The 27,896-nt window shown below is 44.0% G+C and overlaps 1 protein-coding gene across 1 annotated transcript in view; it reads right to left on the reverse strand.

Moving 5' to 3' along the window:
• STRA8 (stimulated by retinoic acid 8) overlaps positions 1 to 27,896 on the reverse strand; it is a 396,440-nt gene that overhangs the window by 131,239 nt on the left and 237,305 nt on the right. The gene's annotated exons all lie outside the window — the stretch shown is intronic.

Here is a 27,896-nt window from a genome sequence, read left to right on the forward strand (position 1 = left end):
CAATTGCCACTGTACGCTCTCACCTACTCTCAACTATTTTCTGTGCATCCCCTTTAATCACTAACTTAAACAAGTCTGTTCTTAACAAACTCTCTACCAGCTACAACCAGATTGCCAGATTTGCCACTGGTCTGCCTTTTAGGACACACCACTGTATCAATCTAAACCAGCTTGGGTGGCTAGAACTGCCCAGTCTGATCCAGTATAACCAACTGATTATGGCATATAAAATCATTTACAATCCGGACAATACTCCTGCACTTAAAAACATCATTACCCCCTATACTAATCCTAGACTTTTTCGATCTTCTAATAGACTGCTAGTTCTAACTATCAAAACTAATAACTCAGCCAGTGACTCTTTCTTTGCCAGCTCTGTAGGTAGAACCTGGAACTCACTCCCAGCTGATATTACCCTACTTACCACCCTAAGTCAATTTAAGAAAAGACTCAAACAATATTGGAAACAAAACTGGCTATGTTAATGCATCAAACCTGACTAACTCTCTTCTAGTATGGTGTTAAAAATTGTAATTTAGCTTAGTTGTGTTACATATCCCGCACTTACACCCGGGTTTATCTCAAACCTTGGAATTTGTATAAATTGTTAAGTATGTAACCAGTGTATAAATTGTATTAAGTAATCTTATCTGCTTACCATGGAGCTTTTCTCCCCGGGCCTCCGCTGAAAATGGACATGAATCCATTCGGACTATTCCAGTCAGCAAATGTAAAATAAAATAAAATAAATAAAATAAAAATATGTAGCCTGTAAACTGAAAGCAAAATAACAAGACCATATTAAAGGCTGTTTTCATTTCTACAGTTTCATCACACTCAAAAATGTCTTCAAAGCCATTTCCACTTAGAAGAACTATCATTGGGGCATGTGATAGGAATAGATGACAGACATCAGTCCTACTGCCACAGTGAAGCACACCTTTTGTCAAATGTTCATTATGAATCATAACAAGAGGAAGAAGATGGTACCCAAATGCTGTGGTTTCTAAGACTTATGTTGGGTCAACTAGATAGCAAAAAACAGCTGTGTGAGTAGAGTAGAGTACAGTACAGTACAGCAGAGGGATAAAGTCCTGACTATGACCAAGGTGATTAGTAGCTTAAGTGTTTGATGGCACAGCAGTGGAACATAAGCATACCCACCTTTGGGGGGGGCAGGGTGTGGATCTTGGGCTGGTTTTATCTACCACTTCCAGGCACAATGTACATTCGAAGGTAAGGACAGTCTCATATAGTCGGGGGCCACTGCAAACACAACCTGTATGTGGCCACCTAAGCTGGTGATGGTAGCCTTTGACGGTCAGTACATGGATATATGATGCAGACTGTTACAGGGGTGAAGGTGGTCCCTATGGTGAGGTATATGCCCATGTCATCCCCCATGGGAAGGGATTACGGCCAGTCACAAAACAGATCTCACAGCCAGGATAACCAAGAGAGCATTAAACTCCCCAGTGTTTGCCTGGATAACAACCACTCCAGATGGCTCATGTCCACGGACATATGCATGTGGTAGATCCCCACACCCCTAGGGAATGAGAAGACTCAAGCCCATCTAGGAGTGGCTTGATGGCTGGCAGGCACAGGGGGAAAAGCATCTAAAACTAGATGACAAAGAAGTCAGTCTTAACATGTAAACTGCAGAGCACATCATCTGACCTTTTTCATTAAAATAATCACACAGCAAAGCATGTAACAGCCTTTATTTTTTGCTTTACTGGAAAAGCTCAGTAAGACTCTGCCACAGCTTGCTGTGAGGAAAACGTTCATTTGTTTTTGCTTTCCTGTATTTTGTACTGCTTCATTGTCTTCAATTTTGTATACTGTGATTTATTTTCTTTACACTGTTTTACTTGTATTCTGCTTTTAATTGTACATTTAAACTAAGAAAGAAACCACGGCTGTGTCTCTTGTGAGTCACACAGAAATTAAGTAGTACCCCCATCCTCCTACCCTGGTGCTGTTGTGAGTTAGCACAAGATTATCATTTTGTAAAATCACTCCCCTTCAGCTATTTAGTTATTGGCCATACGACTGTATTCCAGAGCCAGAATACAGTGTCCACCCCCTTCCAATCTATCTTGCTCTTTTAACATTAGTGGCTCTCCACTTAGACAGCGAAAGCTTATGTTACCCCTTCTTTCATATCTAACTGCTGTGCACACTTCAGCTCTCAGGATATTAACCCATTTTTTTCCATTTTATCTTTAAAATCTGCAACATCTACTCCAAGACAAATATTATTGGATAGCTCACATTCTGCTTATCAGTAGTCACCTTGGGAGTAGTGCTTCTGCTTTGCTCCTGGTGAGTGAAGGAACATACAGATATTATTTCCTGGAGGCTACTGATCAGTGGAAAGCCTAATAACTGCTTCATATGTGCAGCTTGGAATGTGTGCTTACATGTTGTTACTGGTGAGAGAAGGAGCAGAGTGCTTTGATTCTTAACTGTTTCTGATTGGACAGCGAGTGTCTATGCCTGACCTTTCTTATTGGTCTGGTTGCTACTCAAGGCATCTACCAGGAAATGACTACAATATGCCTACAGACCCTTGCATCTTCTGAGGCAAGACTGTTGATCACCAAAGAGCCTGTAGCCTGCTTCCCATCTTGAGATTGATGCTACTGTTTTGTTTCTGATGAGAGAAGAAGCAAAGGAGCATGTATCCCAGCAGCATGAAGCTGTGGTGGCCAGGCAGTAGCCAATCAGGCAAATCCCCTCTTTTCATTATTTTTGGCAAAGTTAAATCGTTCTTTTCAGTAAGAAATGCTTGATTTGCTGCTGTCTAACCTACCTTCAGAATATCACCCTAAATACTTCGCCCATAAATCTTCATGGTGTACTTAGTTTCCCCTCAAGTGTTTGGCAGTGCCCTGTAAAGAAGGAGACACAATGGGTTGACATTTTTTCTTGTAAAACCACCCTTAAAATTTCACCAATACCTGGTTGCACACAGGGGAACTCGTTTGCAATGTCAAGCACTGCCCCACAGTTGCAAACCAGATAGTCCTGACATTCTCAGTCCAACCATCTAATCATTAAAAACGGGTCTGTTGCCATGGATATGAACTTTCCCATTATCTCTTTTACCAGCTTGGTGGATACGGGCATCCTGAGACAATGTAGAAATTACCTTATGTTTACTGACAACCAGTTAATTCTCAAACAAACTGATATGGTATACGAGAAATGTATTTACACAATGTCACTGGAGGCAAAGCTCTCACATAAAAGCACTCCTAATGTCAATAAGGACATCACTAGTACACATGCTGTACCCATCTCACATAGTTCAAAGCAGACACACAGACCCACATATGCTGAGGCACTTAAATGTAACCTTCGTAAACTCTAAAGACCTCCTAGATGAAGTACACATTACAAATACCCTCAGCAGCCTAGAATGCACTCTTTCAAAATAGCACCCATATCAACAAGTCATGGAGCTTCTACTTCTAGGAGCATAAGGCAAGCCACCACACAATCCAACATTCTATTCATTGGAGACCTCATTGTGAGACACACTGATGTCCCTCTCACCAGGCAGAGTGCAGAGAAAGTCACAATCAGTTGCTTATCAGGGGTAAGGATCCGACACATTATGCATGCACTCAGGTCATTGTACCAGTATGACACAGTCATAATCTAAGTGGGTGTAAATGACCTGAAATATACCTCCTTAGATTATATGAGGACAGACATCATGGAGCTCGAGGAATATGTGTCCCAGTCTGGAATGAGCCAAGCACTGAGCAGCATTTTACCTTCTCCAAGGATGATGCCAAAATGCAAACAGAAGATGACTGACTTTAATAACTGGCTTAGTTTCTGGTGTCATTCCAAGGGGGTATAATATTTGTCAGCATGGAAGGAGATGGTCAACAGACCACGTTGCTTTACCAGTGATGGTCTGCACCTCTCCCTTCTAGGTTTTTGAATATTAACTAAAACACTGTCCTCCCCCATAGTGCCTTTCTTAGGCAATGTCAAAATGAAAGTACTTCCCACATAGCAAAGTAATCAAAGAAAATCTAAAGGTATTACTACTCAGTGCTAGGTGTCCAAACAAAAAACTCCACTTCCTACAAGCTCTCCTCACCCTACAAAATGCTGACATTTGTGCAATCACTGAGACATAGATAAGAGCCACAGCGAGCACACCAGCAGTACAATGACTTTGTTACTGAGATGAATTATATGACTGAAGATTTTAAGATACAAGGTTATAGTGATGTATTAATAGAAAAAGAAAGGAAAAACATAATGGGAGAATGTGAAAAGATTGTCAGACCATATTTGCATAGTCCAGCGACCAGGACTAATGTTAATAATACTAACAGGGAACAAAGGTTAAGATATATTACTAAATTTAATAGACATACTAATACGATTAAGAAAATTATAAAGAAAAATCGGGCTGTTCTGCAATCTAGTAGCGATATTGGACATATCATAGGTGTGCAACCCAGTTTTACATATAGGAGAGAGAGAAACTTGAAACAGATGCTTTGTTATAAAGATATGTCTAGAAAGATATGTACTAATATAAAGAGAAAAAGTACAAAACCCTGCTATAATTGTGTTTCTTGTAGTGAAATTAACACAGAGTTAACCTTTATACATCCTGTAACAAAAATTGAATTTATGTTTAAAACCTATGCTATGTTTTAAGAAAATAAGAAGTTATGTACTCACCAGAACTTTCCATCTGAGTAGGTAAACTTCATTTGTCTGCAACCTGTGGGATACGGATCCGATCTCGGATCCGAGCCGGCAACTTTACAAAGCTTAGATCCGAGCTCCTAGCTCCTCCCCTTACCCATAATCCCCTGCCAACCCTGACTGACCGCAGATCAAGTTTGCCCGTAACTACTATAGCAGGCAGTTAATTACCTTCTCAAAAGGGTAATAATAATATGTCCTAAACATCTGTGAAGGTCAGGGGGACGGAGGGGGGGAATGGTTGCAGACAAATGAAGTTTACCTACTCAGATGGAACGTTATGGTGAGTACATAACTTCTTAATCTGAAGTAGTTAACTTCATTTGGTCTGCAACCTGTGGGACAGAGTCCTCAGCTACCTAAACCTTGGGCGGCCTTCATGGAAGGATATTCCGGAGCACTGCTGAGCCAAAAGAAGTTCTCCCTCTGGAGATAATGTCCAGCTTATAATGATTTATGAAGGTATGAGGTGAAGCCCAAGTGGCTGCTGAACAGATATCATCCAAGGAAACTCTGGATTTAAAGGCGGCAGATGTAGCCATAGACCGAGTTGAGTGGGCACGAACTCCTTGAGGTGCGGGCCTGCCGGAATTCTGATAAGACATGATGATACACTGCGAAATCCATTTTGACAAAGTAACTTTCGAGACTGGATTACCTAGATTAAATTTAGCAAAGGAGACAAACAACTGGTCGGATCGTCTGCGACCAGATGTCTTATGAATGTAAAACCTGAGTTGTCTATGCACGTCCAAGGAATGTAATTTGTACTCTCCTTTGTTCTGGTAGTTAGGAAAGAAGACCTGCAAATTGATAAACTGATTGATATTCGTCACAGAAACTACCTTCGGAAGGAAGGAGGGATTGGTCCTGAGGTAAACCCTATCCTTGTGAAAGGCTAAGTATGGAGGTTTGACAGAAAAAGCCTGTAATTCAGATACTCTCCTAGCTGAAGTAATAGCCACCAGAAAGGCTGTTTTCCACGACAAATATTTGAGGTCTACCGATGCCGCAGGTTCGAAGGGAGGAGCAGTCAAGGCCTGCAAAATCAAAGTCAAATCCCATGGAGGTACAGCTTCCTTTATGGGAGGTCTAAGTAGGAAAGTGCCCTTTAGGAATGTCTTGCACAATTTTGAAGTAATCAAAGCACCCATATCGCTGCCTACGTGATAATGAGAGATAGCTGCTAATTGCACCTTCACCGTGGAACAGCTAGCTCCCTCATTAAAGAGGCCTGAAAGAAAATCCAGCACCGCCGGTAAGGGGGCTGTGAAGGGATCCAATTTATGGCGTTCTGCCCAGATAGAAAAACGCTTCTATTTACTACTATAGACCTTCCTAGTAGAGGGCTTGTCCGCTGCTACTAGGATAGCTTTAACCGGGGATGAGATACCGGGAGCCCTCGCTACGAATGGAACTGGAGCAGCCAAGCCGTAAGCTTGAGGTTGACCAGGTCGGGGACTGGGAGTCCCTGTGGGTGGGAAATCAGATCCGGGAGGGGATCTAGAATCCAGGGCGGATTTACTCAATGAGACCACAGGTACGGGAACCAAGTTTGGCGAGGCCAGAATGGGACAATGAGACTCATTCTGCTCCCCAACTGACTGGCTTTTTGAAGAAGTTTCAGCATCCGTGGAAGAGGAGGGTAGGCATAGAGAAGACCGGGTAGCCAAGCATGCACCAAAGCGTCTCTCGGGGCTTCCCCGGGAGGGGGAATGAGAGCGAAGTAATTGTTGCATTTCGTGTTTGAGGGAGATGCGAAGAGATCGCAACAGGGCTGCCCCCAGCCAGCAAAAATTTGACTCGCTACTTGGGGATTGAGGGACCACTCGTAAGGCGAAAGGATGGTGCAACTCAGTCTGTCTGCCAAGATGTTGGTCCATCCCGGAATGTGCGTTGCAATGAGAAAGCGGTTGGTGGAGATTGCCCATTCCCACACTCTCATGGCTTCTCGACAGAGTGGATAAGACCTGGTTCCCCCGTTTGTTGATATACCAAACCACAGACATACTGTCTGACTGGATTGCAATCGTTCCTACAGGCAGAAGGCTCTGAAGTGCTTGCAACGACAACAGCACTGCCCTCATCTCTAGAACGTTTATGTGCAATAAGGTCTCTGAATCGTTCCACGTGCCTTGGACAGTCCTGCCCGAATAATGCCCCCCCCCACCCAAGACGAGAGGCGTCTGTGGTCACTGGGGCAAGAGGGGGGGTCGTGGCAAAGGGGCGTCCTGTCTGGAGGTCCGGCGATTGAAGCCACCAAACGAGAGCTCTCTTGCAGACCCTGCTGAGGGAAATGGGGTGATCCAAGGGGTACTGGAGAAGGGACCATTGAACCTGTAGAGTCACCTGCAATATCCGCATGTTGAGACGCGTCATGGGAAGGAGGTTTATTGCGACTGCCATAGACTCTAGAGCCCTCAGAATCAATCCCGCCGGAAGTTTCGAAGACTGAAAAATGGCCCGCACGTGTGCTCTCAGAGTGTGCAACTGGTCGTGAGTTAGGAAGGCGAGCTGCTTGTTGGTGTCCAGTCTGGCCCCGATAAAATCTAATCCCTGGCTAAGAATAGTAGATGCCTTGTCGGGGCGGTGAGGAGCCAGTCGTCCAGGTACAGAAAAACCTGTATTCCCTGGAGTCTCAGGTGGGCCGCTATCACTGCTAATACCTTGGTGAACACCCTGGGGGCTGAGGTGAGACCAAAGGGAAGGACCCTGAATTGATAATGACTGGCTCCCAGCCGGAAGCGGAGAAACCTCCTGGTGTGTTTGTCCATCAAAATGTGGTAGTATGCGTCCTTGAGGTCTATGGAGCACATCCAGTCATTCTCCCGCAAGAGGGGGAGAATAGATTGAAGAGTGACCATCCGGAACTTTTCTTTGGTTACTGACAGATTCAGTAGGGAAAGATCGAGGATGGGCCTTAAGTCCCTCATCTTTTTTGGCACTAAAAAGAACCTGGAGTAGTAACCCGATCCGGACTGGCCTGGGGGGACGTGCTGGATGGCCCCCTTTCCTAAGAGCAGCCGGATTTCCGCAGCTGCCGCCTCCCTCTGATTGAGTGGAACATCGGGGAAGTTATTGGGGGTGTCTGGAACGTGGGAAAATGGAATTTTGTATCCTCTGGATATGATCTGAAGCACCCAGCGGTCTGTTGTAATGGACTCCCAAGCTGCCAGGTGCTTCGAGAAATGCCCCCCCGACTGCCTCCAGAGTGGAGCAGTCGGGCAAGCCCTCAGGGCTGCTGCGTGGGCCGATCAGAGAAGGCTTCAATGGACCCAAAGTTCTTCGGGCCCCCTCTGCCTCTAGGGCGGCGTCCACCCTGTCCCCCTGCCGCAGAAGGACTGGGAGTCCGGAGCGGACTGGGATTGTTGCGACTTTCGGAACCACATCTTCTTCTGTCCCTTTTGGTTCTTGGAGAAGGATCTCTGGGGAGCAGAGAAGTGGACTCCGACGGCAGACGTCTTCCCATCCTTTTCGCTCTGGACCAAAGTTTCGCGAACTGTCTTGCCAAAAAGGGCAGAACCATCGAAGGGGACATTCGCAAAGGACGCCTTGAAGGGTTCTGTGAAGTCACAATGTCGGAGCCAGGCCTGGCACCTCATAACTAGGCCTGCTCCGCTGGCTCTAGCGGCTCCCTCCGTAGCATGGGATAAGAGCCGCATAGAGGTGTTGGAGATAGACCTAAGAGTGGCCATGCGGGTGGAGTACAACAGTTTGTCCTCTCCCGACATGGACTCTGTGGGCGATGCAGCGTACTCTTTAATAAGGTCCCGCTGCAGCCGAATCACGTGTGCTTTGTAGTTCAGGGACCTTACAGAGAAGGTCGCTGAACTAAAGACCCGCTTCCCGAGACGGTCCATTGAGCGAGACTCCTTGCTCGGGGGATGGACCGAGGGACTCTCCTGGGCTAACTCCCTCTTGGTGGCTGCCACCACCAACATGGCATCTACAGGGGGTCCCTTGCTCAAATGGGACCTCTCGGTCGGGGGGCTCAGGATCCTGTCGGGACGTTTGGGGACTGACTCCACAGTGTCCGGATCCTTCCACGCCCTAGTGGTAATAAGGTGCACTAAGGGGTCGGCCAGAGGGGACACCCAAGAGGTAGATGGGCCTGCTTCGAATGCCTCAAGGAACACGGATTCATCAGAGGAAGACTTGGGGGCAGACCCCCCCCCGATCCTAAGCATTTCCATGATGTCTCCGAAGGAGACATCCTCAGGGGTGACCTTGGGGAGCCTTCCCCGTCATCCAAATCCGTGTCTTCTGTCAAGGACTCGGGGGAGTCCACGTGCCTCCTCTTACACTTCCACTTGTGAGGAACATCCTCGGGGGGACTCTCCGAGAATGACTCACCAGCAACGTCTTGTTCCAGTGGAACGACCTGAGACGTCAAAGCAGGCTGTCCCTGTGGCCGGGTGATGGAAGCCTGACCCAAACGAGAGGGAGTGCGGGATGGAGCCATAGCAGGGAGCGGGGGGCCTGGATGCACTCAACAGAGCCCTCTCCACCACATCGAATGCAGAGGGAGAGCCACTCTCTCTGGGATCCGAGAGCCGACCCTCGCTTGGATCCGATGGCTAGATCGGAGCCGGTGCCGAGACCATCGGATCCAAAGGGCCAGTGTGCTCCGACCTGGACGGAGCCGAAGGCACACTAAACCCCTCGGATCCGAAGCTCAGAGCACAGCTCCGACAGCTCGGATCTGACAAGGATGGATCCAGCAAGCTCGAAGGAAGAGTCGAAGCCGAAGTAGCGATACTGTCGGCGCTGACCCACCCTGGCTCCAACGCTGCCCGGCTCCGAGCGCTCCGAACCCGGGAAGCGGGTCGGAGAAGGAACTATCGGGACAAAAAATGGTGTTGAGCTCCCCCCCAGAGGGGGGGAGGCAGGAGCACTCCCATCTGCATTTGGGCCTGGATGAAACTTCGCATCACCCGGTCCAAATCAGCTTCAGACAGGCTACGTGTCGATCTCGACGAGGCCACCGAGGCTGGCCGGGAGTACCGCCTCGATGACCTCGACGGAGATCGGGTCTCCTCCTCCTCGGGTCCCGGTGAGAAGCATGGAGACCGGAGCCGAGGAGACCTAGACCTGGAAGACCTGGAGGGAGAAGCCCGCTTAGCCGAGGGGGCCAAAGCGGAGGCCTCGGCCCGCCGCTTGTGGTGCTTCTCCCTCTTCTTTTCCTTCCTGGCCTCCCCCTCCTCCGGCGCAGTAGCGGGAGTTTGAGTCCCGGCCGGGGGGAGAGAGGCAGGAGTGGCCGCCACCAAAGCCTGGGAGGAGGCCACAGAAGTACTGGAGGCCGAAGTCGAATCCGGGGACAAGAGTCCTGCTAGGATCAGCTTCGACCTCCGTTCCTTCAGTGCCCTGGGGTTGAATGCCGCACAAATCGCACACCCAGAGGAGAGGTGTTCAACCCCAAGGCACCGGACACACCGAGTATGGCCATCCGCTGGGGACAGCTTATGGCCACATTCGGTGCACTTCGAAAATACTAACTTTGGGGCCTCAGACATGTTTGCACTAAAAATGAAACTCACTCACACAGTAGGCTCCAAACTCTCAAACAACACACACACACACACAGCTACGAGACCAGCGAAGGGTGGGGAGGAGAAAAAAATTTTAACTCAAAAACACTAAATATCTAACTAACAGGGTTAAGGAACCTAACCAAACACACACTCACAAGTTTTATGGAGATTAGCAAAAAAGATAAACTTATCTGACTAGGAGCTCGCAACCTAGCTGCTGTACATAAGCGTGGCAAACTAGATCTGGGGTCAGTCAGGGTTGGCAGGAGATTATGGGTAAGGGGAGGAGCTAGGAGCTCGGATCTAAGCTTTGTAAAGTTGCCGGCTCGGATCCGAGATCGGATCCGTATCCCACAGGTTGCAGACCAAATGAACTTAACTACTTCAGATTGTTATATATCTCACTAATTGCGAGGGTTGTGATCACTTTTATATAGGGAAGACAAATCAGAAACTTAAGGAAGATATTAGTTCACATCTCTCTGATATACGTAGATGCGTTATTAATAATGCCCAAAAGAACATATTTCTCAGAAAGGCCCTAACCATAAGTTTAAATTTAGAGTTTTACAAAAGGTGATTTCTGATATTAGAAGGGATAATATTTTTAGAGTATAAGTGGATAAACTACTTCAGGGCAGATGTGTTACCAGGATTGAATGCACAACATAACATAAAGGCTGTTTTAAAAATCAAGCATAATTATGTATAAGATGGTTTTAAAAATGTGTATGTATTTAAATCAGGGGTGTCCAACCTTTTCAGTTGCAAGGGCCGCATTGAGTCAACAGAAATGGTCTGGGGGCAAAACAGCAAGTGAGGACCACAAAAAAAAAAAAAAAAAAAAAAAAAACACATCATGAATAACCCTTGTAGATGCATAATTTTACTACAGTTGCTGTGTCCAGCTATCATGACCACTCCACCCCCCAACCCCCACCCCCCAACATCCACCACATACCACAAAACCTGATAGGGCAAGAAATCTGGTAAAGCCTAATCTACCAGGTTAGGGTCTAACATGCAGCACTATGGGTTAACGGACACAATTGAGGGTGATTGCAGGAGAGTCATCTTTCCATAAAAAGACAAAATACTCAGATCTTCTCAAAGTTATGCAAGTGAAAAATGAAATGGAAAATCAACATTGAAAATGTTACACTACAAACTAAACTGCTGCACTACAAGACAGAGATAAAAAGCAACACCGTCCAGTGTTATATAAACTGCTACAAAAGTAGCACAACAAAAAGCTGTCAATAAATATAATTGCCATCACACTACAAGAACGTTAAAAAAAATAAGTTCAAAATGTTGGTGTGATACTTCTTTGAGATATTACCAAGGTACATACTACATATACTTTTTAAAATCCTGTTCACGGGATAATATCATAGCTCTCAACTCCACAGACACTAGTGTTAAGAGTCAGTAGTAGACCATGTTTGTATGAGTGATAAAAAAGTGCTGTCATACAGTTCTCACTTTTGCACGCACATCAAGATGCAAGTTGTCAAAGCAGAAGCAGATTGCCTTTCATCCCTAAATTCAATACTTTGATGCTGGCTTCACATACATGTTGTTATAGTTGTGCTGTGCACTGAGGCTAATAAGCAATCGTTATGCCCTTATAGATCATTCTTTTTTTAAAAGTACCAGCTTTGTAATGAAGGCACTAGTAGTCTGATTGCATTTTAAATTACTGCAGGGGCTTTGTCAACTACCTTGCCAGGTAAATTGTTCTGAACACATTTTGCTGTCGGACATTTGCTCTGAATCTGCATTTTGTAGACTAGAGTTTAAATGTGCCCCCTGGGCTTGCAAGTCCACTTTCATTACCTTGAGTCTCATTGATTAGCTATGTGCAGTTCCCTTACAAAGTTCCTAAATACAGTTCTGATTGCATTTTACAAGACTGCAATCAGAAGAGATTTTCTTAATGTTGTACCGAACTGGCATGTCATGTATACAGGCATTGAGGGTAGAACAGTAGCATACTAGAACTCCCAACAACATATATGTATATAAATATATACATTTAAAATAGTGATCACTAGTATTTCATATATAAACAAAGTACAGCAAAGCACACAGCCAATGGAACTCGGACCCTGACACAAAAAAGTATCCAAACAAAATAAAGCACAGTATCATGCGTAGGGTCCTATGACAGAAAGAAGGTTTTCAGGCCCTTATATAACATCCACATGCACTGGATTATCACAACAGCAAGTTCCACTGTTTTCCTCCAAGCGATGTAAAGAGCTCAACTCCAAGAACTTAAAACAGCTTGTTTATTATTACATATAGAACAAAAAGCGTAGCTTTCACCCAAGGCTTTATCAGGCGATAACTGCCTCCACAGTAATTAACAATTTAAATACCAAGAAATCAACTATTATTGGCTAATAGCTGAACTCGTCATAATCAAAAACTATTATAAACACTTAAAATGCATTTAAAACACTATAAAATATATGCTAAAATCATAATACATTAACGCATATAACTATCATAAAATGACAAACTCATATCAAAGTGCCTATACTAAACATAACATAGTAAACCTAATTATTTTTAGACAACCACATACTATGAATGGTGCTAGTCAAATACCTTCAAATTCAAACAACCATGTATTTCATATGTTTATACTGGAGCCATTAACAGTATTATCTCTTTACCATTTACAACACCCCATTTCCTTTTGCATGAGATACAGATTTTTACATGTCATTCAGGTATAAAACCATTGCAATAGCCAACCAATGGAAATAAGGTCAGTCTTTCCAAAGATGATATGCTGCTTCAAACACCTACATATCAAGTCTTTAATTTGTTGGAGATTCTGTATTAAATTACTTACCTTTTGCTATGTTGTAGTGCAGTCAATGTGTCGAAATAAAATAAATCCACTCTCCACGATCTCGCTTCCTTCAGCTTTACCAGAAATACAAAAAGCGACGGACGGCGTTTTTGCATGATACCAGCAGAAAGACGCTGGTATGAAAACGTGAAAAAGAAAGTTGGCATGCGCAGAACAGCAAAGTACGCTGTAAACACACGGAAAAAGTTAAATTAAATTTAATTTAAATTTAAGGTTCATGGGCCGCATGGAAGAGCTCTGAGGGCAGCATGCGGGCCGGGTTGACACTCCTGATTTAAATAGTTACAAGTATTTTTAGCTTTGTTTAATTTGCATAATTGATTGATAGCTGTCTCTGCATCATTGGCTAGCTCAGGAGTGTCCAACCCGCGGCCCGCATGCGGCCCTCAGAGCTCTTCCATGCGCTGAACCTTAAATTTAAATTAAATTTAATTTAACTTTTTTCCGTGTTTACACGTCCGCATTTTTGCTGTTCTGGCATGCGCCAACTTTCTTTTTTTCGCTTTTTCATACCAGCGTCTTTCTGCTGGTATGATCGAAAACGTCCGTCGCTTTTTGTATTTCTGGTAAAGCTGAAGGAAGGCGAGATCGTGAGAGTGGATTTATTTTATTTCGACACATTGACTACACTACAACATAGCAAAAGGTAAATAATTTAATACAGAATCTCCAACAAATTAAAGACTTGATATGTAGGTGTTTGAAGCAGCATATCATCTTTGGAAAGACTGACCTTATTTCCATTGGTTGGCTATTGCAATGGTTTTATACCTGAATGACATGTAAAAATCTGTATCTCATGCAAAAGGAAATGGGGTGTTGTAAATGGTAAAGAGATAATACTGTTAATGGCTCCAGTATAAACATATGAAATACATGGTTGTTTGAATTTGAAGGTATTTGACTAGCACCATTCATAGTATGTGGTTGTCTAAAATAATTAGGTTTACTATGTTATGTTTAGTATAGGCACTTTTGATATGAGTTTGTCATTTTATGATAGTTATATGCGTTAATGTATTATGATTTTAGCATATATTTTATAGTGTTTTAAATGCATTTTAAGTGTTTATAATAGTTTTTGATTATGACGAGTTCAGCTATTAGCCAATAATAGTTGATTTCTTGGTATTTAAATTGTTAATTACTGTGGAGGCAGTTATACGCCTGATAAAGCCTTCGGGTGAAAGCGCACGCTTTTGTTCTATATGTAATAATAAACAAGCTGTTTTAAGTTCTTGGAGTTGAGCTCTTTACATCGTTTGGAGGAAAACAGAGTGGAACTTGCTGTTGTGATAATCCAGTGCATGTGGATGTTATATAAGGGCCTGAAAACCTTCTTTCTGTCATAGGACCCACGCATGATACTGTGCTTTATTTTGTTTGGATACTTTTTTGTGTCAGGGTCCGAGTTCCATTGGCTGTGTGCTTTGCTGTACTTTGTTTATATATGAAATACTAGTGATCACTATTTTAAATGTATATATTTATATACATATATGTTGTTGGGGAGTTCTAGTATGCTACTGTTCTACCCTCAATGCCTGTATACATGACATGCCAGTTCGGTACAACATTAAGAATCTCTTCTGATTGCAGTCTTGTAAAATGCAATCAGAACTGTATTTAGGAACTTTGTAAGGCAACTGCACATAGCTAATCAATGAGACTCAAGGTAATGAAAGTGGACTTGCAAGCCCAGGGGGCACATTTAAACTCTAGTCTACAAAATGCAGATTCAGAGCAAATGTCCGACAGCAAAATGTGTTCAGAACAATTTACCTGGCAAGGTAGTTGACAAAGCCCCTGCAGTAATTTAAAATGCAATCAGACTACTAGTGCCTTCATTACAAAGCTGGTACTTTTAAAAAAAAAGAATGATCTTGAAAGGGCATAACGATTGCTTATTAGCCTCAGTGCACAGCACAACTATAACAACATGTATGTGAAGCCAGCATCAAAGTATTGAATTTAGGGATGAAAGGCAATCTGCTTCTGCTTTGACAACTTGCATCTTGATGTGCGTGCAAAAGTGAGAACTGTATGACAGCACTTTTATCACTCATACAAACATGGTCTACTACTGACTCTAATACTAGTGTCTGTGGAGTTGAGAGCTATGATATTATCCCGTGAACAGGATTTTAAAAAGTATATGTAGTATGTACCTTGGTAATATCTCAAAGAAGTATCACACCAACATTTTGAACTTATTTTTTTTAACGTTCTTGTAGTGTGATGGCAATTATATTTATTGACAGCTTTTTGTTGTGCTACTTTTGTAGCAGTTTATATAACACTGGACGGTGTTGCTTTTTATCTCTGTCTTGTAGTGCAGTAGTTTAGTTTGTAGTGTAACATTTTCAATGTTGATTTTCCATTTCATTTTTCACTTGCATAACTTTGAGAAGATCTGAGTATTTTGTCTTTTTATGGAAAGATGACTCTCCTGCAATCACCCTCAATTGTGTCCGTTAACCCATAGTGCTGCATGTTGGACCCTAACCTGGTAGATTAGGCTTTACCAGATTTCTTGCCCTATCAGGTTTTGTGGTATGTGGTGGATGTTGGGGGGTGGGGGTGGGGGGTTGTTGGGGGGTGGAGTGGTTATGATAGCTGGACACAGCAACTGTAGTAAAATTATGCATCTACAAGGGTTATTCATGATGTGTTTTTTTTTTTTTTTTTTTTGTGGTCCTCACTTGCTGTTTTGCCCCCAGACCATTTCTGTTGACTCAATGCGGCCCTTGCAACTGAAAAGGTTGGACACCCCTGGGCTAGCTGATGCAAGTGTACAGCATTTAAAGGATTTTGGTGGCATTTTATTTTTAAGCAATGAGGAAAGAGCTCGTCTCGAAAGCTTTATTTGCTACTATTTTTGCCTACATTAAAATCACCTTGTGTAACAGTGTGTCTTCAGATTTATCAGCTGTTTGGATACAAGGCTATAATGCCTTCCACACATTTAAACCAGCTTCTACACAGACAGGGACTAAAGGTGGAGGAGTCTCGATTTACATAAAAAATAAATATACCTCAAGGCTGGTCAAACAGGACAATACACTTGAGCTTCTCCACATTCAAATCACCATAGGCCAGATCCCATGCCACTTCCTTGCAAGCTACAGGTCCCCCTCTATGTCGCAGGAAACTTAAACTTACTAGAAACATTCACAATCCAACCCAATATCATCTTCATGGGTGATTTTAATTATCCCACTATTAAATGGGAATCATATACAACACCAAACATGACAAGCACAGAGATTCCTGTTTTCTTGTAAACACAAACTCTCTGGACCAGACTGTCAATACACCAACCAGGGGCACAAACATACTGGATTTTATCCTCACTACTGTGGGAGAGTAATGCACACCCCCTAGTTTAATGTCTTCTCTGTTATTTGGAACTCCAGCTAACCATGGAATATTCGGGAAGTACTTTAAGGCTAACTTCCTACTACTAAGTGATAACCTGTCAACATTTCAAGTACCCATAAACCCTAAGAACACTGCTGGATATGCAGAACTGTTAACAGAAAAGCTATACAAGCATGTTAATAGCTACATAGAGGCAGCTGTACCCAACAGGAAGTACAGAACTTACTCAAAAACAAGCCACCCTGGTGGTAACACAACATCAATAGGGTGTATAACAGAAGGAAGAAAATCATAACAAAATTTAGGAGGTGTCACTCCTAGCTGGATAAAAGCACTCTCACAAATTAAAAATTCAACTCAGAAGACAAACAAAGTTTGCCAAAGATAATTTTGAGGTAAATTTGGTCTCCCATGCCAAGGACAACCACAAGGCATTGTTTAGCCATGTCCGCAACATCAAAGGCAATGCACATTTGTGTGCACAGCTCATTGTTAATGTAGCCACCTGTACTGAGCTAGAAGATATAGCAAATCTACTAGCTGACAAATTCAGCTCCAACTTTACCACTCTCTTCCCATCAACTTTCCCTCAGGAAATACCATCAAATATAACTCCACCTGCTATCACTAGGGAACAGGTCCTTAATACTTCCTTTAAGGCCAAGAACACTGCATCAAAGGGCCAGACAAAATCCAAGGATGCCTTTTAAATAGTATGAAACATGACCTATTAGGATCTCTGGAATTGCTATTTAACTGTAGCCTCCAAACAGGCTTCGTGCCTCATGAATGGAGAACAGCAGTAGTCAACCCTCTGCATAACACTGGGCCATCTACAGATCCAGAAAACTACATAACCATAAGTCCTACTGGTCTCATATGCAAAGCCATGGAAAGAATTATCATGGAAATGATCAATAATGATACAGCAACCTCTAAACACTTGATTCAACCCAATCTGGCTTTGTCAAGGGCAGGTCATGCATACTCAACCAGGTGGGCTTCTTTGAGAAGGTCACCAAAGCAATGGATGAGAGCAAAATGGTTCACACTGCCCACCTTGACCTGGTCAAGGCATACAACACAATAACCACTCAGACATTGTTGACAAATTCAAGAGTTTAGGTATAAATCCATATGTCACTTGGTGGATAGACAGCTGACTCACAGACAGAACCCAGGAAGTTAAAATTGGGGAGTCCACCTCTACAAAGAGGCCAGTCACAAGAGGAGTTTCCTCAGGGATCAGTCCTGGGTCTGCTCCTTTTTGACATTTACTTCTCTGAAGTCAAGATCAAAGTCAATGGTCTCTGGCTGATTAAATCTGCGGATGATTGCAAATTAGAAGCAGCCACAGAATTCCCTCACCAACACAAAAGTTCTCCAGAAAAGACAAATTACTGGTGTTAGAGCTATGGACTAAAACTAATTGCCAAGAAATGGATAACAGTATCTGTCATGAAGTCATCCAACCCTGATAACCACCATATTGACAACACACCCCTAAGAACTGACCGAGTAGTCTGGAGCTTGGGGACACACCTAGACAGTACTCTAGCCTTTGACCATCTTGTGTCTACAGCAGTGAAGGAATTATTCTATGTTGTGCAGCTTATATACAAATGTATGACATCTAGAAAGAAAGTAAATGTTCCATTGTATTCAGCATTCATCAGATCTACTATTGAGTACAATGCCCCTTTAGGTATGTACCTAAGCAGGCATATCCAACAACTGGAACATTCACAGAATGTTCCTCACTACAAGAATACAGCACCTAAGTAACATGTCATATGCAGCCTGCCTCAAGGCCTCATCTATGTATTCTGTCTCCTACAGGTTGCTGACGGGAGATCTATGCCTGGCATACAAGGCACTGACAGACCCCACCCTGGTGGACCTCCTGTATATCTGCAAAACAAACAGCACTAAAATTACTCATTCTAAAGACAAACCTTGCCTGTGATATAAACAGGACCTATTAGAGAGACAAGTACGTATCCCAGAGACTTCTCTTTCTCTGGAACATGCTCCTCATGTATGTGAAGCAGAGTTCTTTCTTAACCCAATTCAAGTGTAACTTGGACAACCGAATGGGGAGCAGGAAATTCATCCCTGATTTGGCACTTATGTCTCTAATGGATATAGGCAGCCTGTAAATGGTTCAGCTTTCTGGCCCCTGCTTGTAAATGTTTCATCTCCCAAGCCTCTGCTTACACTTATCAAGGGTATCAGAACTTGTGAGAGATTTGGGATGCATGGGTAGACTTAAAAAAGCCCTTGTGGTCATCAGCCTATTAAACACCTATGAACACTCTTTAATTAACTCCATCCTCGGCTGCTGTGTGTCCTGGTTCAGCGACTGCATTCATAGTAAGCTTCCTTACCCTGCATTACCCTCTGTGACTACGCCTGGCTTGGACGCCCACACCTAAAATAATATTAACAAGCTCTGCTGCCTCATCCCCTTTATGGGAATTGAACTAAGTTTCTCCTAGAAGGAACTAACGAACTTCCTTACCCTGCATTACCCTCTGTGACTACGCCTGGCTTGGACGCCCACACCTAAAATAATATTAACAAGCTCTGCTGCCTCATCCCCTTTAAGGGAATTGAACTAAGCTTCTCCTAGAAGGAACTAACGAACTTCCTTACCTTGCATTACCCTCTGTGACTATGCCTGGCTTGGATGCCCACACCTTGCTGTGAAGGAAAGGTTAGTTTGCTTTTATTTTTTGTATTACTGTATTGCCTTTCTATATTTTGAATACTGTAGTTTGTTTTCTTTACCTTGTGTTTAGCTTGCATTCTGTTTTAACAGCATATTAAAACTTCAAAAGAGACCACAGCTCTCTCTGTTCTGAGTCAGGCAGAATTTTTTCCTGCCCTCCCACCCATTTAAGTTGTCTTGTTAAATACCACTGTCTTTCTAGTTGTCCGCCTCTTATGTTAATCTGACCATATATCTCATTTCTCTCTACTTTCACTGGCTTATGTGAGTAATCACAAAATCATTTTTGAAATCCCACCCCTTCAATTATTTAAATTTATTGGCCATCCTACAGTATTTCATCGTACCAAAATACAAAAGTGACCATCCCTTTCAATCCATCTTGCTGTTTTAAAAATAGTAACTCTCCACTAAACCTTAACTTTTTAAACAGGTAAAACTCAAGTTACCTACTTTCACATCTAACTTCTCTAGTGCACACTGCAGAGTGCATTCTTTTCAATCTTATCTTTAAGCATCCCTGCGACTAGCACTTTCTCTAATACCTGCTGGAAAGCACTAGGAAGCCTTAAACTCATACAAACACTGAACTCTCCTTGTTAACAAGGAGAAATTAATAGTAGGCACTAAACAGCCTATAATTGCAAAGTACCTTGCTAAGGAAACAGCTCCTATACTTTACAAAGAAAAAAAAAAAGCCCCAAACCAGGCATGTCCATGGGTCAGCTTCCGGTGATTTCTCCTGTCCACCTGGTGAATCTGGGCATACTGGGGCAATGCAGCAATTGCCTCATGTACACAGACAACACTCTCCTCCTACCACCCAACACTACAACCAGTGAGAGATGCACTTACATAGCCAAAATGGAAGCAAAGCTCTCTCCACCCAAGATTGTGCTAAACAGTCAAGAGGAGAAGGTTAACACCCACACTACACCTCAAGCAACACATAGCCCTTCTAAACCCGCAATACCAACACCCACATATAGCAACACTAAATCCACATATGCAGAGGCCCTTAACTGTAACCTGCCCAAGCAACAAAGACCTCTGAAGCTGAAACGCAAACAAACACCAATCACAACCAATGTGTCACATAGTTCACAACACCAGTGTGCCACCAAGCAACAGCCCCTAAGGCAAGACAATGTACCTAACACTTTAGTCATAGGTGACTCTATAGTCCGGCACACTGATATCCCTCTCACCAGGTTGAATAAGGAGAAAATTACAGTCAGCTGCTCAATGCCAGAAGTCTAAACCTCAAGATGCACACCCTCGAAGCCCTCCTCAGTATGGAGAACATCGATGTCTGTGCAGTGACTGAAACCTGGTTCAAGGCTCCTGAGAGCACCCCAGCACTATCAGGTTTTACCTCATATCATGCTTTCCGGCCCCAAAACTTGGACCGAACCACAAAAGGAGGGGGAGTATCCATATTCATCAAAGATACCCACACCTCCAGGTTAGTGGCAACGCACGAAGCATCGGAGACCATCCAGGTGCAACTATCCATAGGCAAAACTGCCTTACAGTTTGTAGCATGCTACAGACCACCCTCTCAAACTCAGGAACCCCACACAGCCTTCCTGAAGACACTGGAGAGTATGAATGTCTCTCCAAATACCATCATATTGGGAGACTTCAACTACCCAAACATAGACTGGGAACATTACTCAAGCCCCAACACCCTAGCCCAAAGGTTCCTAGAATTCATAAACTCAAATGCAATGGAACAACTAGTCACCATTCCCACAAGAGGAGACAATATACTAGACCTGATCATCACAAACATGGGGACAAAATGCTCCACACCGGAAGTATATCCCTCTTTGGTAAGATCAGACCATAAATTAATCTCACTGGAAATCCACATCCCACCCCCACCCCCTGCACAAAAGACCACAGTGAAGAACTTCTCAAAAGCCAACTTCACACTTCTTAAGACTGAAGTGGTATCCTTCAAGGCCCCTGGGCCAGTGGAAACCACATCCCACAATGCTGAATCCTTTGTAAATGCCTTCTACAGGCACCTTCAAGAATGCATGGATCATGCAATCCCAAATAAAACCAAGATCCATTCCCCCAAAGGCAGGCGCCCGGTCTGGTGGACCCCAGCCATAAACAAACTTTACAACAGGAGGAGGAAGCTACTACATGACAGAGCAAAATCCCTAAAAGGGAAGGCATCACTGATCAGTACTAGCAAAAAACTACGATCACTCATAAAATCATCCAAGGCCAACTTTGAGAGAAAAATCGCAAAAGACACAAAAGACAATCACAAGGCCTTCTTTAGCTATGTTAGAAACCTGGGTGGAAACTCCCAGATATGCTCAGAGTTAGTCCAAAATGACACAAAATACACTGAACCCACTTGCCGACATTCTGGCAGACAGGTTCAGTGCACATTTCTCCTCCCCCTCGCCCCCAAAAGGAGAAATAACTATCCCAGCAGAGTGTAGCCTCCCTAACATCTCAGATGCCCAGGTGAGAGCCGCCCTCTCTAAAGCTAAAAACACAGCATCAATGGGACCGGACGGTGTCCCGGGCTGTGTGCTACATGAACTCCAAGAGGAACTAAACCCACACATAAGGCTGCTGTTTAATCTTAGCCTTACTACAGGATACGTACCCAAAGAGTGGCGTACGGCAACAGTGGTCCCACTTCACAAAGGCGGTGCTTCTACGGACCCTGGAAATTACCGCCCCATAAGCTTGACGAGCCTGGTCTGCAAAGCTATGGAGAGGATCATTATGGAACTCATAAACAAAGACATTGGGGACCTACAGACATTGGATCCTACCCAATTTGGCTTTGTCAAGGGCAGATCCTGCCTTTTGAACTTGGTCGACATTTTTGAAACAGTCACTAAGGCCATTGATGAGGGTAAGGCAGTTCACACAGCCTATCTTGACCTTGCAAAAGCCTTTGACACAATACCACACTCGGGCATCATAGACAAACTCACCAGCTTAAATGTAAACCCATATGTCACAAGATGGGTTGCAAACTGGCTCAAGGACAGAACCCACAGGGTCAGAGTTGCTGGAGCTATGTCAGACTCTAAGCCAGTCACAAGCGGTGTCCCACAGGGCTTAGTCCTGGGAGCCCTCTTGTTCGGCATTTATTTTTCCGAGGTACAGGCAAACATAGGAGGATTGTGGCTGACAAAGTTCGCAGATGACTGCAAACTGGGCGCCATAATTGATACTCCAGCGGACACAAGCATCCTTCAGAGAGGCCTCATAGAAACGGATAATTGGTGCCAGAACCATGGCCTTAAGCTGAACGCCAAAAAATGTATAGTCATACCCTTTGGGAAAAACAAGGTACCCACAAATTACCACATAGGTGGTAATCCATTAAGTACGGAAGAGGTAATCAGGGACCTAGGGACCCAGGTTGACAGCAACCTCTCATTTGACACTCACATTGCCAAAGTGGTTAGGAAGACCTTCTATATTGCCCACCTTATCATGAAGGGTTTCACATCTAGATCAAGAGAGGTCATTGTGCCCCTGTACTCGTCTCTTATCAGGCCAATGATTGAGTACAATGCCCCATTTGGGATGTATCTTACCCGACACCTGCAGCAGTTGGAAAGACCCCAAAAGTTCCTCACCAAGAGGATAAAGGGTCTTAAACATATGTCATATGCTGCCCGACTGAAAAAACTCCAGCTCTATTCAGTTGCATACCGCCTTCTCAGAGGTGATCTGTGCCTGATGTACAAGGCCATATCCAATCCGGAATTAATGGACATGCTCCACCTCAGAAAATCCAAATCCATCAGAGCCACGAGAGCAAGAGACTTAAACCTCAACACAGAAATAAATAGGACGTGCTGGAGGGACAGATTCATAACCAAGAGGCTCCCTAAACTCTGGAACAGAATCCCAATCCATGTTAGGCAGAGCCCCTCACTAACTATTCAAGAGAAATCTTGACGAGTGGATGGGAGATCGTAGGTTTACCCCGAGGGTCATCTCTGTGTCACTACTAGACAGAGGCACAGTAAACTAAACCCTAAAAAGGCGTAGTATTCTCATCCTAAGGGGTGGTGAAAGCCACACACACTCTGGCTAGGCTTATAAATGCCCTAGGGCAGATAGCCTAGTACGAACCTATGAACCTATAACGCATGCACTCAAGTCACTCCACAACAAGTACAAATATGACTCTGTCATTGTCCATGTTGGAGTGAATGACTTGAGACGTACCTCCCTGGACTACATGAAAAGAGACATGGAACAGCTCTCGGATCATGTGGCCCAGGCAGGTATGACCCTAGCCCTGAGTAGCATCCTGCCTTCGCCCAGAATGATACCACAATATAAGGATAAAATGACTGACTTCAACAATTGGCTAAGCTTATGGTGTCATTCAAAGGGGATCCAGTATCTGTCTGCCTGGGATGACATGATTGACAGACCACGATGCTTTGCCAGAGATGGTCTGCACCTGTCGCCCCTGGGATTCAGGTTACTGGCTAAGGCTCTTGCCACCCCTATAGTGCCTTTTTAGGCAAACTTCAAAGGACAAAACCACCACCGTAACAGGTACAAGCATGCAAAATCTGAAGGTAATGCTACTCAATGCTAGAAGTCTAAACCTCAAAATGCACTCTCTCGAGGCACTCCTAAAATGGAGAACATCGATATCTGTGCAGTAACTGAGACCTGGTTCAAGGCTCCAGAGAGCACCCCTGCAATACCAGGCTACAACTCTTACCACACTTTTCGCCACCAAACCAGGACCGAAACACTAAAGGTGGAGGAGTGTCAATATTCACCAAGGATATTCACACCACCAGGCTAGTTGGCCAACACAATGTGTCTGAAATTCTCCAAGTGCAACTAACACTAGGTAAGACTGCAATCCAAATTGTAGCTTGCTACAGATCCCCACCATACCCCAAGATTCTCACTACACCTTTCTAAACATACTGGAAAATACTAAGATAGAACCAAACACCCTAATACTGGGTGATTTTAACTACCCTGCCATTAACTGGGAAAACTACTCATGTCCCAACACCTTTGCTAGAACGGTTCTTGGAATTCATAAATTCCAACGCCCTGGATCAACTAATCCATAGTCCCACCAGGGGCTCCAATATCCTAGACCTGGTCATTACCAACATGGGAAATCAATGCTTCATACCTATGGTCACACCCTCGTTAGTCAGGTCTGACCATAAGCTAATCACCCTTAACATCCACATCCCACCCCACCCCCAGTAAAGAAACCACCATAAAAACTTCTCCAAAGCCAACTTCATGCTACTCAAGTCAGAAGTGACAAACTTCATGACACCCATGCAGACAGGAACTGAAAGTTCAACTGCTGAATCCTACACTAAGGCACTGTACGAGCACATCCACTCATGCATGAATCGTGCCATCCCAAATAGAACCAAAATGCTCTCATCCAAAAAGGAAGCCAATCTGGTGGTCCCCTGCCATAAACAAACGTTACAACAAAAGGAAGAAACTTTTGCAGAAAAGAGGAAAATCCCAGGATGCAAAACTCCTTACTAGCCTCAGTAAGAAACTGAGATGCCTCATAAAATCTTCCAAAGCTAGTTACGAAAATAAAATTGCCAAAGATTCCAAAGACAACCACAAAGCATTCTATAACTATGTCAAGAATCTAAATGACAATGCTCAGATCTGCTCTGAGCTAAAACAGAATGGCATTAAATATACTGATCCGAAGGATATTGCCAATATCCTGGCAGATCGATTCAGTGCCAACTTCACCCCCCTCTCCCCCCCTCAATGGCCCATCTCAATACCGGAAGATTGCCAAATTCCAGTAATAACGGCCACACAGGTACAAAACGCACTCTCTAAAGCCAAGAATACAGCATCCATGGGACCAGATGACATCCCGGGCTGTGTACTACATGAACTACAATATGAACTGGCACCTCACCTAAGTGTCATGTTTAATCATAGCCCCACCTCAGGTTTCGTGCCCACTGAGTGGCGCAGAGCTACAGTTATCCCAATCCACAAGGGGGATCCACCTTGGATCCCGGAAACTACCGTCCCATCAGTCTGACAAGCCTTATCTGCAAGGCCATGGAGCGTATTATCATGGAACTTATAAACAAAGACATTGGCAACCTTCAAACACTGGACCCCACCCAGTTTGGGTTTGTGAAGGGCCGATCTTGTCTCCTGAACCTTATTGACTTCTTTGAATCAATCTCCAGAGCCATGGAAAAGGGTAAGGTGGTCCACACAGCCTATCTAGACCTTGCCAAGGCCTTTGACACCATCCCCCACTCTGGAATCATAGATAAACTTACTAAGTTGGGCATTAATCCCTATGTCACCCAATGGGTTGCTAAATGGCTTACTGATAGAACCCACACTGTAAAAGTAGCCGACTCCAAATCCAGCTCCAGACAAGTGACAAGTGGAGTACCTCAGGGTTCAGTCCTGTGGCCGCTCTTGTTTGGCATCTACTTCTCTGAAGTACAGGTCAACACTAAGGGACTCTGGCTAACAAAGTTTGCAGATGACTGCAAACTGGGAGCCATTATTGAATCCCCAAATGATGTGGATACTCTACAAAAGGGCCTTACAGAAACAGATGCTTGGTGCCAGAGCCATGGGCTCAAGCTCAATGCCAAGAAATGTATTGTTATCCCCTTTGGGAAAAACATGTATCCATGAATTACCATATAGGTGGCAGTACACTAAACACAGAAAGTGTGATAAGAGACTTAGGGACACAGGTGGACAGTGGTCTCACCTTCGATAACCACATCGCCACAACAGTCAGGAAATCCTTCTATGTGGCACACCTCATCACGAAGGGCTTTTCATCCAGAAAAAAGGAGGTCATTGTCCCACTGTACTCATCCCTCATTAGACCCATTATAGAATACAACACCCCATTTGGTATGTACCTCTCAAGACATCAGCAACAACTGGAAAGGCCTCAGAAATACCTCACTAAAAGAATCACAGGCCTAAAGCAGATGCCCTACGCTGACCACCTTAAAAACTCCAGCTATACTCTGTCGCATATCGTCTACTCAGAGGCGATCTCTGCTTAACATACAAGACCATGTCAAACCCAGAGCTGTTGGACATGCTACACTTAAAGAAATCCCAATTCCTCAGAGCTACACGCTCCAGGGATCTAAACCTTGTCATCACAATAAACAAAACATGCTGGAGGGATAGGTTCCTGACCCAGAGGCACGCCCAGACTCTGGAATAGATTGCCCATACATGTCAAGCAGAGTGCCTCTTTGGACCTCTTCAAGAGGAACCTTGACGATTGGATGGGAGAAAGTAAATTCAACCCAGGGATCACGTCAGTCGCCCTGCTAGACAGGGGTCCAGGAAAGTAAATAATGTGGGAAGAAATAGCCAGGGAATTGTTATGGCTAGGCTTGTATAGGCCCTAGGGCTGATAGCCTAGTACCAACCTATGAACCTATATTAACAAGCTCTGCTGCCTCATCCCCTTTATGGGACTTGAACTAAGCTTCTCCTAGAAGGAACTAACGAAGTATGTGCAACTGCTGCTAAACCTTTGTAATACCATTTTACCTAAAACCCTGCTAGGTTTTCAGTACGCTCCCTTGCCAGGATAGCCAGCAGCCAAACCCTTCTCAACTCTGTTCCCCCCCATACTCGTCCCTCTTCTAGCTCCCTTAGTTACACAAGTTCCCTTCTCTCCTCCACATTTTCGGAATCACAGGTGCACTTTTAGCATTTGTCAACTAGTTGGCACACTCTCCCCACTATTTCTGACTTCCCACATCTCTTACTTTACTTTCTTGTATCCTCTACAAGTTCTAATTTCTCTATTTTTTCTCTCTCTTTTTTAAACATCTTGGCCACTCTATCCCACTAAATCCTTGTCCCCTGTACTTACCTTCTCCAACCAGCACTCCACTGATAGGTTCTCGCTCTGATCCTGCCTTCCGTGGCTCTTAATCCTGCCATCATTCACCCTGCATTGCTTTTTTCTCTTTCTCTCTCCCTTTCATCCATTGTTTTTGTTTAGATCACGATATCCTTGTCCTCCTCTACCACAGCCTTACACACTAAATCTCTCCTTTTTCCGATCCTTCCTATCTATCTACAAATTCTCTACCTTGCTATAGAGCTGCTGTTCTTCCGGTCTGTACCTGCAAACACCTACCCTCGCTACTCCCTTTTCCACCTAAACATCCTCCTTGAATTTATAAAACCTACCAGCCCTAGGGCGCCATCTCTTTAATTAACTCCATCCTCGGCTGCTGTGTGTCCTGGTTCAGCGACTGCATTCATAGTAAGCTGAATCTTGTTTTACTTACTAATGTATCGCATTATTTAAAAGAATTGGATGATAATCAGCTTGATAACAGAAATGTCCTTATACTGAATGAGTTTGTTGTATCTACTGTGTGCTGGTTAATGCGTACATCGCAAACACTAACTAACTTCATACCTGCATTGAAAGTTTTTATCATTATAGCAAGATAACTGCAATGTCTTTTACACTTATGTAACTTGTTAATGTCTTTATACTAAATGAGTTTGTCGTATCTGAAGTGTGCTGGCTTAAGCATACATCGCATATCCAATCAAATTGCAAACCTGCTTT

This window comes from Protopterus annectens, chromosome 11.part0, assembly GCF_019279795.1.
Source record: "Protopterus annectens isolate FY-2018-M chromosome 11.part0, PAN1.0, whole genome shotgun sequence".
Classification (NCBI taxonomy): Eukaryota; Metazoa; Chordata; order Ceratodontiformes; family Protopteridae; genus Protopterus; species Protopterus annectens.